Here is a 14,134-nt window from a genome sequence, read left to right on the forward strand (position 1 = left end):
AATGGACAAATTGTGCCTGTGTGTGAGTGAGGGACTGATATTTCATGGTACAGGGGAAGGGTGCTGATGTGCTCTTGTACTTCCTGTTTTGCCTGGCGCATGAACCCAGGAGTTTTGCAGTAAGCGCAGCTTTTGTGGGCATGTGTCAGTCACATTCCTCCCCCTTTGCTTTCACTTTACCAGCATGCATAAAATTTGCATCCATTTGCTTTGGACATTTGGGGCCGGATTCTGTATAGGACGCCCGGTCTCAGAAGCCGCCTAAGCAGCTTTTGAGTTCGCACACATCATCCTATAGAGAATCACACCCAAGCCTGCCTAACCCTTCTCTAACTGACATCCATGTTACAGGCGCTGGTTAGAGAATTGCCGCTGAGCTTATCGCGGCGGCGATAAGTTTAGCAGTAACCCGTCTCTACCCCCCTCCCAAACAATCACGGCAGGAGGGACGCCCAGTCCCTCCTGCCCGGCACCCCAAATGATCTTGAATTAGGAGTGCCTAGGGGCTCAAAAAAAATGTTGAACAAAAGAGGTGACAATATTGAACACTGAGCCACTCCACAACTTATTAAGGACTAGGAAAACTGAAAAGCATCTATTGGTAAGAAAAGATGAAAACCAGCAAAACTGTTCCTGAGATGCCTAGGCAATTCCAGTCCTCGAGAGCCGGAGCCAGGTTAGGTTTTCAGGATATCCACAATGAATATGTTTGAGATGGATTTGCATGCACTGCCTCCTTGAGATGCAAATCTATCTCATGCATATTTATTGTGGATACCCTGAAAACCTGGCCTGGCTCCGGCTCTCGAGGACCGGAATTGCCTACCCGTAGCAATGAGAAACGAGAATGGAATGACTAACCAGATCAAAAGCTGCGGAGAGATCTGAAGAGATAGGAACAGCTTTGTGTTCAGCAGATCTCATTTTTACATTGTTTATTGATTTTATAAAAATATCTTACAGAAAGTGTAACAAATTATCCATCAATAACATTCTTAAAAAACACTTATGTACTGGGTAGAGATCTAATATTCTCTTCTGCACTAAACTGAGAGAGCGTCATGCAGCAAGCAGAACGGCTTCTGTCTTCTGTGCTGTTGCTTTCACCGCCCCCTGTGCCATATTGGCTGACCTAACTCGGTTGTAAGGGGAGAAGGCAGCAGCTGCAGTTTTGCCTCTGTATTAGGGAGTGGAAGAACAGAAGATACTGAGGAGGCCCGGGTAGAGTTGCCAATTGGCTCAAGATTTTCAGGGCAAGTATAGCCAGGCCTGATTTTCACCCCACTGTTGAAATGGACTTGGAGTTCTGGTGTCTCCTCCTTTGATTTCCCTAAGAAAAGCAAGACTAGTATATTCAGGCAGTGGATAAAACCAGGACTGAATCACCCCATCCTGAAAATCTGGAGTCAATTGGCAACAATAGGGAGAGGAATTGAGACTTGAGGGAAGACATGATGGGGGTGAAGGGATGATAGAAAGACCGGGAGAGATGCTGGAATGATAGGAGCTGATAGAAAGCTGGGAGGGGATAAGAAGTAGAAGGGGTCAGGCCACTGCCTGAAATGTAGAACAGCTTAGCTGTAAAGGCAGGAGAGGAATCTGGTGTACAGGGAAGACAAACAGAGCTGGATTAAGGCATATGAGCAACAGGATATCACTAGTTTCAAGTTTATTATGTCTTGATATACCGCTTTTACTTTCCAAAATGGTTTACATATTTACTGTGTTAAAAAAATTAATTAATAATCGGGGGAATAGACAAAACTAAAAGTAATTATTGAAACAAAGGGAGAAAGGGTAAGGATACAATATTACCCTCAACAGAAACGAGAGACCATCTGGGGATGCACCACAGAAGAAGGGAGACAGAAGAACCACAGAAGAAGGTCCTACGCCATGGATACAGACTTACGACCCCCAAGGAACGCCCGAATAAAGAAGATAGGGATCATCGTTGGAGATTCCATCATACGCAATGTGGACAGCCACACCGCAGGAGGAAGAGAGGATAGATTGGTTACCTGCCTGCTTGGTGCAAGAGTGAAGGATGTGGCCAGCAGGATCACCAGGATCATAGACAGCGCAGGAGGAGAGGATACTGCTGTGCTTATCCACGTGGGAACCAACGATGTCAGCAGATGAAAGTACAACAGGGAGGAAATGAAGGACCAGCACCGCTAACTCGGATGGAAACTGAAGGTCAGGGAGGTGAAAGTGGCCTTCTCCGAGATCCTCCTGGTACCGAGAGCGGATGGAAAGAGACAGGATGAACTACGAGCGACCAACGCTTGGATGAGACGATGGTGCGAAGAGGAGGGTTTCGACTTCGTGCGCAACTGGACAGCATTCTGGGGAAGAAGCAGATACTTCAGCAAGGATGGGCTACACCTCACCAAGCAAGGAGCGAGAGTCTTGGCAGAAAACATGAAGAAGACCATTGAGAAGGCTTTAAATTAAGGATCAGGGGAGAGCCGACAGTCAACAACCAACTGATGTCCCGGACATCAGGAGGCACTAGAGAAGGAACTACAAGCAACTGCTCAGATAAAAAGGAAAAGCATGTTGAATCTGCAAGAGGCAAGAAAAGAGCGCAAATAAATACAAAAAGGGATGTGAAGACTAAGGAGTCCAGAGAGGGAACTATAAACAACTGCTCAGATAAAAGGGAAGAGCATGTTGAAACTGCAAGAGGCAAGGAAAGAGTACAAATAGATACAAAAAGGAATGTGAAGACTAAAAAGTCCAAGAAAGTAGCACAAAGGGAGCTCAAATGTATGTACACAAATGCCAGAAGCTTAAGAAACAAAATGGGGGAACTGGAAGCACTAGAAAGAAGGGAAGAGCTGGAAATGATAGGGGACTGCTTCCTAGAACAAATGGTGGGTGAACCGACAAGAGGGACCGCAACCCTGGACTTGGTCCTAAATGGCATAACTGGAAGGACAACAGATGTGGAAGTCACGGCCCCTCTGGGGGCGAGCGATCACAACATGATCACTTTCAAAATTAGCATCGGGAAGGGGAAACCAACCAAGACCCAAACCACAACCTTTAACTTCAGAAAAGGGAATTATGACAGCATGAGAGCCATGGTTAAAAAACGGCTCAAGAAAAGGACAGCCGAAATCCAAACGGTCGATCAAGCATGGTCCCTACTAAAAAATACCATCACCGAAGTGCAGAATCTCTACATTCCGCAGATATCCAAAGGAAGGAGAAACAAAAACAATGGAGAACCAGCTTGGCTATCTACAGAGGTGAAGGATGCAGTGAGGGAAAAGAGGAACTCGTTCAAAAAATGGAAACGTGAAAAAACAACGGAGGCCTGGAACTGTCACAAGGTCGACCAGAAAAAGTGTCACAAGGCCAAAAAGGTCTACGAGGAAAAAATAGCACGAGAAGCCAAAAACTTCAAGCCCTTTTTTAGATATATAAAAGGGAAAAAACCAGCAAGAGAGGCAGTAGGCCCTCTCGATGACCAAGGAAGAAAAGGGTGCATCAAGGAAGACAAACAGATTGCAGATAGGCTAAATTCATTCTTTGCCTCTGTCTTTATCAATGAGGACACTGCAACAATGCCCGAAACAGGAAGGGTATTCGAGGGAAAAATAGAGGAAAGCCTCACCACATTGAACGTGGATTTGGACCAAATATACTACCAAATTGACAAGCTAAAAAGTGACAAATCTCCTGGGCCAGATGGAATTCACCAGAGAGTGTTAAAGGAGCTTAAGGTCGAAATTGGAGAACTATTGCAACCCTAGCTAACATGTCAATTAGAACCGGGCAAATACCAGACGATTGGAAGATAGCGAATGTCATCCCAATCTTCAAAAAAAGATTGAGGGGAGAACCGGGCAACTATAAACCTGTGAGTCTTACATTGGTTCCTGGGAAGATGGTTGAAGCACTAATCAAGGACAGCATAGTACAGCACCTGGAAAATAACGACCTGATGAGAGCCAGTCAACACGGCTTCAGGAAGGGGAAGTCATGTTTGACAAATTTACTTCAATTTTTTGAGAAGGTGAACAAACAAATCGATAGCGGAGACCCGGTGGATATAATATACTTGGACTTCCAGAAAGCATTCGACAAGGTTCCGCACGCAAGGCTTCTGAGGAAACTACAAAGCCATGGAATAGAAGGGGACATACTAGGATGGATAGGCAAATGGCTGGAGAACAGATTTCAGAGGGTTTGCGTAACTGGACTGGGAGAAGGTAACAAGCGGTGTGCCCCAGGGCTCGGTTCTTGGGCCCATCTTATTCAATATCTTCATAAATGACTTGGAAGAGGGAACAATAAGCAGTATTATCAAGTTTGCAGATGACACAAAACTAGGTCGGGCAGTTAGAAACATAGAAACATAGAAAATGACGGCAGAAAAGGGCTATAGCCCATCAAGTCTGCCCACTCTATTAACCCTCCCTAACTACCCTCCTAGAGATCACACTCAGGTGGCGATACCTTTACACTTCCCTCATAGAGATCCGACGTGAGCATCCCACTTATTCTTGAAATCAGGCACGCTGTTGGCCATGATCACCAGAACCCGAGGAGATCACAAACGAAGACCATGACGAAAAACTGGTCCAACTAGAGGTAAGCAAAGAGGATGTCCTCAGACAGATAGACAGACTGAAGAGCGACAAATCACCAGGCCCGGACGGCATCCACCCAAGGGTACTAAAAGAACTGAGAAACGAAATAGCGGAAACACTTCGCCAAATAAGTAACCTATCCTTAAAAACTGGGGAGATCCCAGAGGACTGGAAAATAGCAAATGTTACGCCCATCTTTAAGAAGGGATCAAGGGGTGACCCGGGAAACTACAGGCCAGTGAGCTTGACCTCGGTTCCGGGAAAGATGATGGAAGCACTGGTTAAGGACACAATCTGCGAACACATAGAAAACAATGGACAACTGAAGGCGAGCCAGCACGGCTTCTGCAAAGGAAGGTCGTGCCTCACGAACTTGCTGTACTTATATGAGGGAATAAACAACCAGATGGATAAAGGGGAATCCAGAGACATCATTTACCTTGACTTCCAAAAAGCCTTCGACAAAGTACCTCACGAACGACTGTTTAAGAAGCTGTGGTGCCACGGGGTGCAGGGGGATGTCCACTGATGGATCAAACACTGGCTGGCAGGCAGGAAACAGAGAGTTGGAGTAAAGGGCCATTACTCAGACTGGCAATGGGTCACGAGCGGAGTTCCACAGGGGTCGGTGCTGGGACCGCTCCTGTTCAATATATTTATTAACGACCTGGAGACGGGGACGAAATGTGAGATTATTAAATTTGCGGATGACACCAAACTCTGCAGCACAGTTAGAACCACGGAAGACTGTGAAGACCTGCAAAGGGACCTAACGAGACTGGAAGAGTGGGCAAAAAAGTGGCAAATGAGTTTTAACATAGAGAAATGTAAGGTCATGCATGTAGGGAAAAAGAACCCGATGTTCAGATACAAAATGGGGGGATCATTGCTAGGGGTGAGCAACCTTGAAAGAGATCTGGGGGTGATGGTGGACTCAACATTGAAAGCATCGGCACAGTGTGCAACAGCCTCAAAGAAAGCAAACAGAATGCTGGGTATCATTAAAAAGGGTATCACAACCAGGACGAAGGAAGTCATCATTCCGCTGTATCGTGCAATGGTGTGTCCACATCTGGAGTACTGTGTCCAGTACTGGTCGCCGTACCTCAAGAAGGACATGGCAGTACTTGAGGGGGTCCAGAGAAGAGCGACTAAACTGATAAAAGGTATGGAAAACTTTTCATACGCTGACAGGTTGAAAATGCTGGGGCTGTTCTCCCTGGAAAAGCGGAGACTTAGAGGAGACATGATAGAAACCTTCAAAATCCTGAGGGGCATAGAGAAGGTAGACAGGGACAGATTCTTCAGACTGTGGGGAACCACAAGTACAAGGGGTCACTCGGAGAAACTGAGAGGGGACAGGTTTAGAACAAATGCTAGGAAGTTCTTTTTTACCCAGAGGGTGGTTGACACATGGAACGCGCTTCCGGAGGTTGTGATAGGCCAGAGCACATTACAGGGGTTCAAGGAAGGTTTAGATAGGTTCCTAAAGGATAAGGGGATTGAGGGGTACAGATAGAAGTAGAGGTAGGTTAGAGAAATGGTCAGGAACCACTTCATAGGTCATAGACCTGATGGGCCGCCACAGGAGCGGACCACTGGACGCGATAGGCCTCTGGTCTGACCCAGTGGAGGCAACTTCTTATGTTCTTATGTTCTTATCACCTGCTCTGGGAGCTTGTTCCAATGGTCAACCACTCTCTCTGTGAAGAAATACTTCCTGGTGTCGCCATGAAATTTCCCGCCCCTGAGTTTCAACGGATGCCCTCTTGTGGCTGAGGTTCCTTTAAGAAAGAAAATATCATCTTCCACCTCTACACGACCAGTGATGTACTTAAATGTCTCGATCATGTCCCCCCTCTCTCTGCATTCTTCGAGAGAGTATAGCCGCAATCTGTTCAGCCTTTCCTCGTACTTGAGATCCTTTAGCCCCAAGACCATCCGGGTGGCCATTCTCTGAACCGACTCAACTCTTAGCATATCCTTACGGTAGTGTGGCCTCCAGAATTGTACACAGTACTCCAGATGAGGTCTCACCATGGCTCTGTACATCGGCATAATGACCTCGGGCTTCCGGCTAACGAAGTTTCTACAGATACAACCTAGCATTTGGCTGGCCTTGAATGAAGCTTTCTCCACTTGATTGGCAGTTTTCATGTCTTCACTGATGATCACCCCTAAATCTCGTTCTGCCACAGTCCTAGCCAAGGTCTCCCCATTCAGTGTGTACGTTCTGCATGGGTTATTGTTGCCTAGGTGCATGACCTTGCATTTCTTTGCTTTGAAGTTCAGCTGCCAGGTCGAGGACCAGTGTTCCAATAACAGCAGGTCCTGCTTCATGCTGTCGGACAAGTCGCTTTTACTTACAATGTTACATAATTTGGCATCGTCGGCGAACATGTTATTTTACCTTGAAGCCCCCGAGGTAGGTCGCCTACAAATATGTTGAAAAGGATCGGACCCAGGACTGAGCCCTGCGGCACTCCACTGGTCACCTCCGATGTTTTAGAGAGGTTACCATTTACCACCACCCTCTGAAGCCTACTGCTTAGCCAGTCATTGACCCATGTCATTAGAGTAACCCCTAGTCCCATGGATTTCATCTTGCTCAATAACCTGTGGTGGGGGACGCTATCAAAAGCTTTACTGAAGTCCAAGTACACGATGTCCAGGGACTCTCCCGAGTCAAGCTTCCTTGTTACCCAGTCAAAGAAGCTGATAAGATTGGATTGGCAGGACCTGCCCTTGGTGAACCCATGTTGATGGGGATCGCGTAGATTTTCCTCGTTCAGGATCGTGTCTAATTCACGCTTGAATAGTGTTTCCATGAGCTTACTCACTATCGATGTGAGACTCACCGGCCTGTAATTCGCAGCCTCTGCCCTGTAACCCTTTTTGTGCAGAGGAACGACATTGGCTGTTTTCCAGTCCAGGGGGACTCTTCCCGTACTCAGGGAGAGATTGAAGAGAACGGATAAAAGTTCCGCTAGGACATCACACAGCTCTCTGAGCACTCTGGGGTGTAGATTGTCTGGTCCCATGGCTTTGTTCACCTTGAGTTTTGATAGCTTGCCGTAGACGTCAGCCGGTGTGAACTCGAAGTTCCGAAATGGGTCTTCCGAGCTTTGCTTTGCCTGCAGCTGTGGGCCAGACCCTGGCGCTTCACAGGTGAAGACTGAGCAGAAGTATTCATTTAGTAGTTCGGCTTTATCTGTATCAGATTCTACATAATTCCCATCAGGTTTTCTAAGGTGTATAATCCCATCTGTGTTTCTTTTTCTATCACTAATATACCTGAAGAAGGATTTGTCCCCTTTCTTAATGTTCTTTGCTAGGCTTTCTTCACACAAAAAGACAGCGAAGAGCTGCAGAAGGATTTGAACCAGCTGGAGAAATGGGCGGAAATGTGGCAGATGAAGTTTAATATAGAAAAATGCAAAGTAATGCACCTGGGCAGGAAAAACAAGGAGCATGAATATAAAATGTTAGGTGCAACTCTGGGCAAGAGCGAACAAGAAAGAGACCTGGGGGTACTGATAGACAGGACCCTGAAGCTGTTGGCTCAATGCGCAGCAGCGGCAAAGAAAGCAAACAGGATGTTGGGCATGATAAAGAAGGGGATCACGAGCAGATCGGCGGACGTCATAATGCCGCTTTACAGAGTGATGGTCAGACCACACTTGGAATACTGTATCCAACACTGGTCTCCCTATCTAAAGAAGGATATAACCCTACTGGAGATGGTACAGAGGAGGGCCACAAAACTAGTAAAAGGTATGGAGAATCTGAGCTACAAGGAATGACTCAGAAAACTGGGTTTGTTCACCCTCGAAAAGAGAAGACTGCGAGGGGATATGATAGAGACTTTTAAAATACTAAAAGGATTCGACAAAATAGAGCAAGAAACATCGTTATTCACATTGTCAAATGTGACACGGACAAGAGGTCATGGACTGAAACTGAGGGGCATCAGGCCCAGGACAAATGTCAGGAAGTTCTGTTTCACACAGCGAGTGGTGGATGCTTGGAATGCTCTCCCGGAGGAGGTTGTGACGGAGACCACCATTCTGGGATTCAAAGGTAAATTGGATGCACACCTTCTTGCAAATCACATTGAGGGATACGGGTTAACAAGGTCTTCATCAGGGAACACCTAGCTTAGCCTCCGCGTGTGTGGGTCGCCGGTCTAGATGGACCTAAGGTCTGATCCGGTGAAGGCATTTCTTATGTTCTTAAAAGGTACAGGAAAAACCCTCAGGGAAGAGGGTTGACTGAAGCAAGCCTCTTTGCTTTTTTCCCATTATCAATCATAAATCTCATAAGCAAAAATTTATTTTAAAGTTATTTAAACTAGTTTCTTGCCTAGGGTAAGGGGGGGAGAACCAGAGAGTTTATGCACTTATGTATGTTTCTGTCACTGGAGAGGACAGTCTCATATAAAAAGAGATAGGTGAGGAAAGATAGATGGGTTATTTGCCCATAGCCAAGTGCTGCTGCAGAATGAATCCACTCGAGATTTTTCACTCTGCCTCGGCTGTACTCCAGCTCCACCTATAGTTAGTACCCAAGCACTGAGAGCCACCTGATACACGTGAAGTAGAAGCATCTGTAACAACAGGCTTAAACCAATTGTTCTGCTCAAGAATTAACTTAAAAGTAATGTTAACTGCCAACACAGGCTTCAAACGAGCTGAGAAACTGCTTCCATATAAAACTGAAATATATATATAAACAAATTTTTCCCAGCCCCCAAGGGCTGACGGACATCCAAGAATCAGCGATTTCACATATTCGCTATTTTTTGGGGAGGGGAAAAAAAGAAAATAAAAAACATCGTTAAGTCTTCCCCCCGGCATCCCGGCCTTACCTGGTGGTCTAGCGGGCTTTCGGGGCAGGAGCGATCTTCCTACACTCCTGCCCCGTGCAGATCGCCATTAGGAAATGGCTGCTGTGAGTTCCCGTAGTCTCTGAGATGGAATTAGATGGCTTTTCCTGAAGTTTACAATCCAGCCCAAATGCTGCAGGAGAGACACCACAGTCTAAACCGCCAGCTCACACTCCAGTCTGGACAAAGCCCTGATCAACCAATCGTCCAGATATGGATAGAAACATAGAGTATGACGGCAGAAAAGGGCTGACGTCCCAACAAGTCTGCCCACCCAAGAACCCTATTTTATGGAGATATGCCGCTACCACCGCCATCACTTTGGGGAAGGTGCGGGGGGGCCATTGCCAACCCGAAGGATAGGACTGCAAACTGGAAATGCTGCAGAAGAACGTGAAATCTCAGATATTTCTGGTGTCTGAGGAAGATAGGAATATGCAGATAGACTTCAGTTAGATCCAGGAAAGCCAGAAACTCTCCCAGAGCCACTTCTGCTATGACTGAACACACTGTTTCCATGTAAAAGTGTGGAATTCATAGAAATGCATTGACTGACTTGAGATCCAAGATGGGTCTCTAGTCTTCTGAGTCTTTCTTTGTCACAATGAAGTATAAAGAGTATCTGCTGGAGCCTGATTTTGCTTTTGGGAACTGGTTCTACAGCCTGAATAACCAAGAGACACTGCAGAATCACCCCGACTTTCAGTGTCTTCCTGCCAGAGAGTACAATCTAATCAAATCTTTAACCTTATATACTGGGTCATTCTCCTGAGGGACAGGTTAACAAAACTTTAGATTAAGAATACATTGATGAATGATAATAGACAAAAAAGTCAATAAATATCAAACATTCAGTCATCTTTCAGTTATCAGTTAGAAATTTCTTAAACAAATGTGTTTTCAAGGTTTTTCTAAAGCAAATCAATGAGGAGCAAGTTCTAATATCTGAAAGGAGATCATTCTAAACTTTCACCATAGTGAATGCCAAAGAATGTGAAAGTCTACCTAAAGTTTGAATCCCTCTAACAGAAGGGTAAATTAGTTTAAATTTATGTATAGATCTGGAGGAAGGTGAAGGAAGTGTATCTTGTGTCCCTCCTGTATGATGTCCAGCACCCATTGGTTCACGGTGATCTGTTCCACTCCTGCAGGAACACCATCAACCACCCTCCAATGTGAGGAGGTGCAGCTGAAACCCTGGTATCATTGTGATTTCTTACAGGTGTTGGCAAGAGAACCTAAAGGCTAGATTCAGTTAGGACACTGGTCTTTGACCTAAGGCCTGGCGCACAGGGCCGCCATCAGAAATTTCTGGGCCCCTTACTGAGCAATCCTATTGGGCCCCCCACACACCCCTTCCCCCCCGACCCCCCCTTCTTCCATGGGCCGAATACACACATACTTTTCTCTGTCGCCGCACTCTTTGACCAAAAGATTTGTAAGCCTGCAACCACGTCAAGGTAGACTCTTTCAGCAGGGCCCTAACTTAACCTAAACTAATCTATACCTATCTATTCTAAACTAACATATGTCTAATACTGAACTAATAACAAACTAACAAACATCTCCGAGTGTTTACCTGCTGGCCGGCTCCCTCTTCACACGCCCTGCAGTTGAGCCGGAAGCATTCCCTCTGATGGCACCATTTTCTGGATTACAATATTTTATTGACTTTTAATAAAAGTTCCTGTACCTTGTACATTCCTCTCTGCTCTTTTTGTTTTTGGTACTCGCCTTTCACTGCAGTCTTGTTGGATTTTTCTTTGTTTGGCGTTTTCTGCAGTCACAGTAACCAAAATGAGATTATGGAGTAGACTGAACATAAGCAACACACTTCATGTGTCACTGTCTTCCATCGTCCCCAGATGGGATCATCTGGTTTCAGAAAAACAATCCCAGGGCTCCCACTGATTCTGCAATATGATATGTTGTATAATTTCTATTACGATATTATAACTTAATACTAATAGAAATGTAATGTATATTGTGTATAAAACTGCCCTACGAACCCACCCCGAATCCTCTTCCCCCCCCTCCCCGCACCTACTGGTACCTGGAAAAATGTGTTTCTATAAAAGTGGCCCTTGGTGTCAAAAAGGTTGGGTACCACTAATATAAAATACATCTCAGCTTTGCCCAACATGTTATTCTGTGACACAACATTAAAAAAAGATAGGGGAAGGGGTGTATTAGAAATTCACTGCAAGGATTCATAATTAAGCATAAATTCACACAACTAGTAAGTAAGAAATATGTTTCATTGAAAGCAGAACAGTAAGACGTAAGAATCCTAGTACAGTGGTATCTTGGTTTACGAGCATAATTTGTTCCAGAAGCATGCTCGTAATCCAAAGTACTCGTATATCAAAGCAACTTTCCCCATAGGCCATAATGGCAACACTGAGAATTTGTTCCACAACCCAAAAGATGCCGAGGAAGTGGCGAGGGGTGGCCCAGGGGTCTGTATCTGTCAAGTGCCGGGTCTCTAGTAACGCCTCCTCCGTCCGCCAGCCGCTGAAGAACCCCGCAGTGTTGCTTTTGGGGGGATGCCTCGTCTGTCCGCCAGCTACTAAAGAATCCCTGAGCCCACACAGCGCCACTTCAGGGGGATTCCTCTTCCGTCCGCCGGCCAGCCTTCCACACCAGGTGCCTTCTGCATGTTGGAGAGCCTATGAGAGCCCACGCAGCCAAGTGCCATCCCACCTGCACGTTCCATATGATCACGCACAACGTCAATGACTGACGTTGTGCGTGATCATACGCAACGTGCAGGTGGGACAGCACTTGGCTGCATGGGCTCAGATAGAGTCTCTCCAACATGCAGAAGGCACCTGGCGTGGAAGGCTGGCCGGCGGACGGAAGAGGAATCCCCCTGAAGCGACGCTTACTGCAGCTGTAAGTGCTCGTTTATCGGGGCAGTGCTCGGTTCGCGAGAGTTTGCTGAGTGTTTTGCTCGTCTTGCAAAACATTCGCAAACCGCGTTACTCGCAAACCGAGGTTCCACTGTAGTTTATGGAACACCATGGAACTATGTGGATTCATCAGGTGATCTGGCAAACCTAATAGTGAAGATCTTTTAAGAAACAAGTTACATGCCTACTCCACGATATTTTAATATACAGGTTGATTCCACTCTTTTAAAATGTTCAGGAGTTTGACACTACACTACCAGCGGTAACAGCTCTGACATTCATAGGAATTCTATGAGCGTCAGAGCTGTTACTGCTGCTGCTGGTGCTAAAAACTGCTACGGTTTTGTAAAAGAGGGGGTGGGGGTGGTAAATTCCCCATTATTGGGTAAGGCACACTCCTGAGTGGAAACAAGGTAGTGTAAATCAGGTGGGTCTCCCTCAGGGTTGAGCAAGTTGCATGGTCAGATCACTTTTGACTGCTTCATTTTGTTTAGTTATTAGACATGCCTCGGATTAAATTTTATTTGAAAAAGCAGATGATGCAGAAAATCTTTCTAATACTTTAGATTACTTCTTCATTAAGTTCAAGGAACGAAATATTGATTCCTTAGTCAGTCTATGGAACTCTGAGATGCTCCGAGCTATGGATAATATATCAGCAGTTTCTCCCCAGATATAATTCAGCCTCCTGGCTCACATAAATGAAATCAAAGGTTCAGAATCCTGAAAAACCAATGGTGCAAGTCCAAGCACAGGATGTACGTTTAAGCCACAGTGCCTGGGTCATGGACATACATACAAAAAATACTATTACTGAGATAATATAAAAGTACATGCATTATAGTTCTCCAAAATTAAACCAAAACATTTGTTCCAGAGAGTAAATAACAAAACCACCAATGGTACAATTTGATGAAATTCTTGTAAGAGTACAAGATAATAAGAAATGAGCAATTTTTCTTACATTAAAAAAACTACAGAAAATTCAAGCAGTATTAATACCTATAAGTAAAGTCCCCCCCCCCCCCCCTCCGAGGAAATGATTAACATCTTTCTTTGAACTAAATAATAGGAAAGTTCTGGGCATCATTAAATCTTTGAATCCATCCAGCTTTCCACTGGATATAAGCCCAGCTAGATTAGTGAAAAAGTGTCACAGAGGGTTTGGCGGAGCTAGGAAAAAAGCAATTGTGTTAATTTATCTATACTTGCCACTTACTCGTGCAATTAAAGCAGTTTGCATAATTGCATAGAAATCATGAAACACAAACAACAAGCAATCATTCACCCAGACCTAATAAAAACTCAGACAAGTACAATTTTATACAAACAAACATATGCTAGTCAATAATCAGCTGGTGGTGATCGACGTTATTTATATGGTGCTGGTTAAATTAGTCCCAGATATTAAACACTGGATCATATCCGGGCACCAGTATTGAATATTTGGGTATGTGACCAGAATTCTCCTGACTGCTGGCACTTATGCGGGTCTCAGCTAATATTCAGCCAGAACCTATAAGAAACCTATGTAAGTTCTGGCTGAATATTGGTCAGGACCTGCATAAAGGGATCCATGGGGTTGTTGATTTCTTCTTCCCCCCCCCCCATCTGATCCATCTCTCACATAAATCAGCACTTGACCTCCTCCAAAGGCCGAAATGACAACAAAGAGTCCCCCAATGCTCCTCATACCAACCTGACCCCCCTCTATGTCTAAAAATAGGAAAAAG

Source organism: Geotrypetes seraphini, chromosome 2 (genome assembly GCF_902459505.1).
Source record: "Geotrypetes seraphini chromosome 2, aGeoSer1.1, whole genome shotgun sequence".
Lineage (NCBI taxonomy): Eukaryota > Metazoa > Chordata > Amphibia > Gymnophiona > Dermophiidae > Geotrypetes > Geotrypetes seraphini.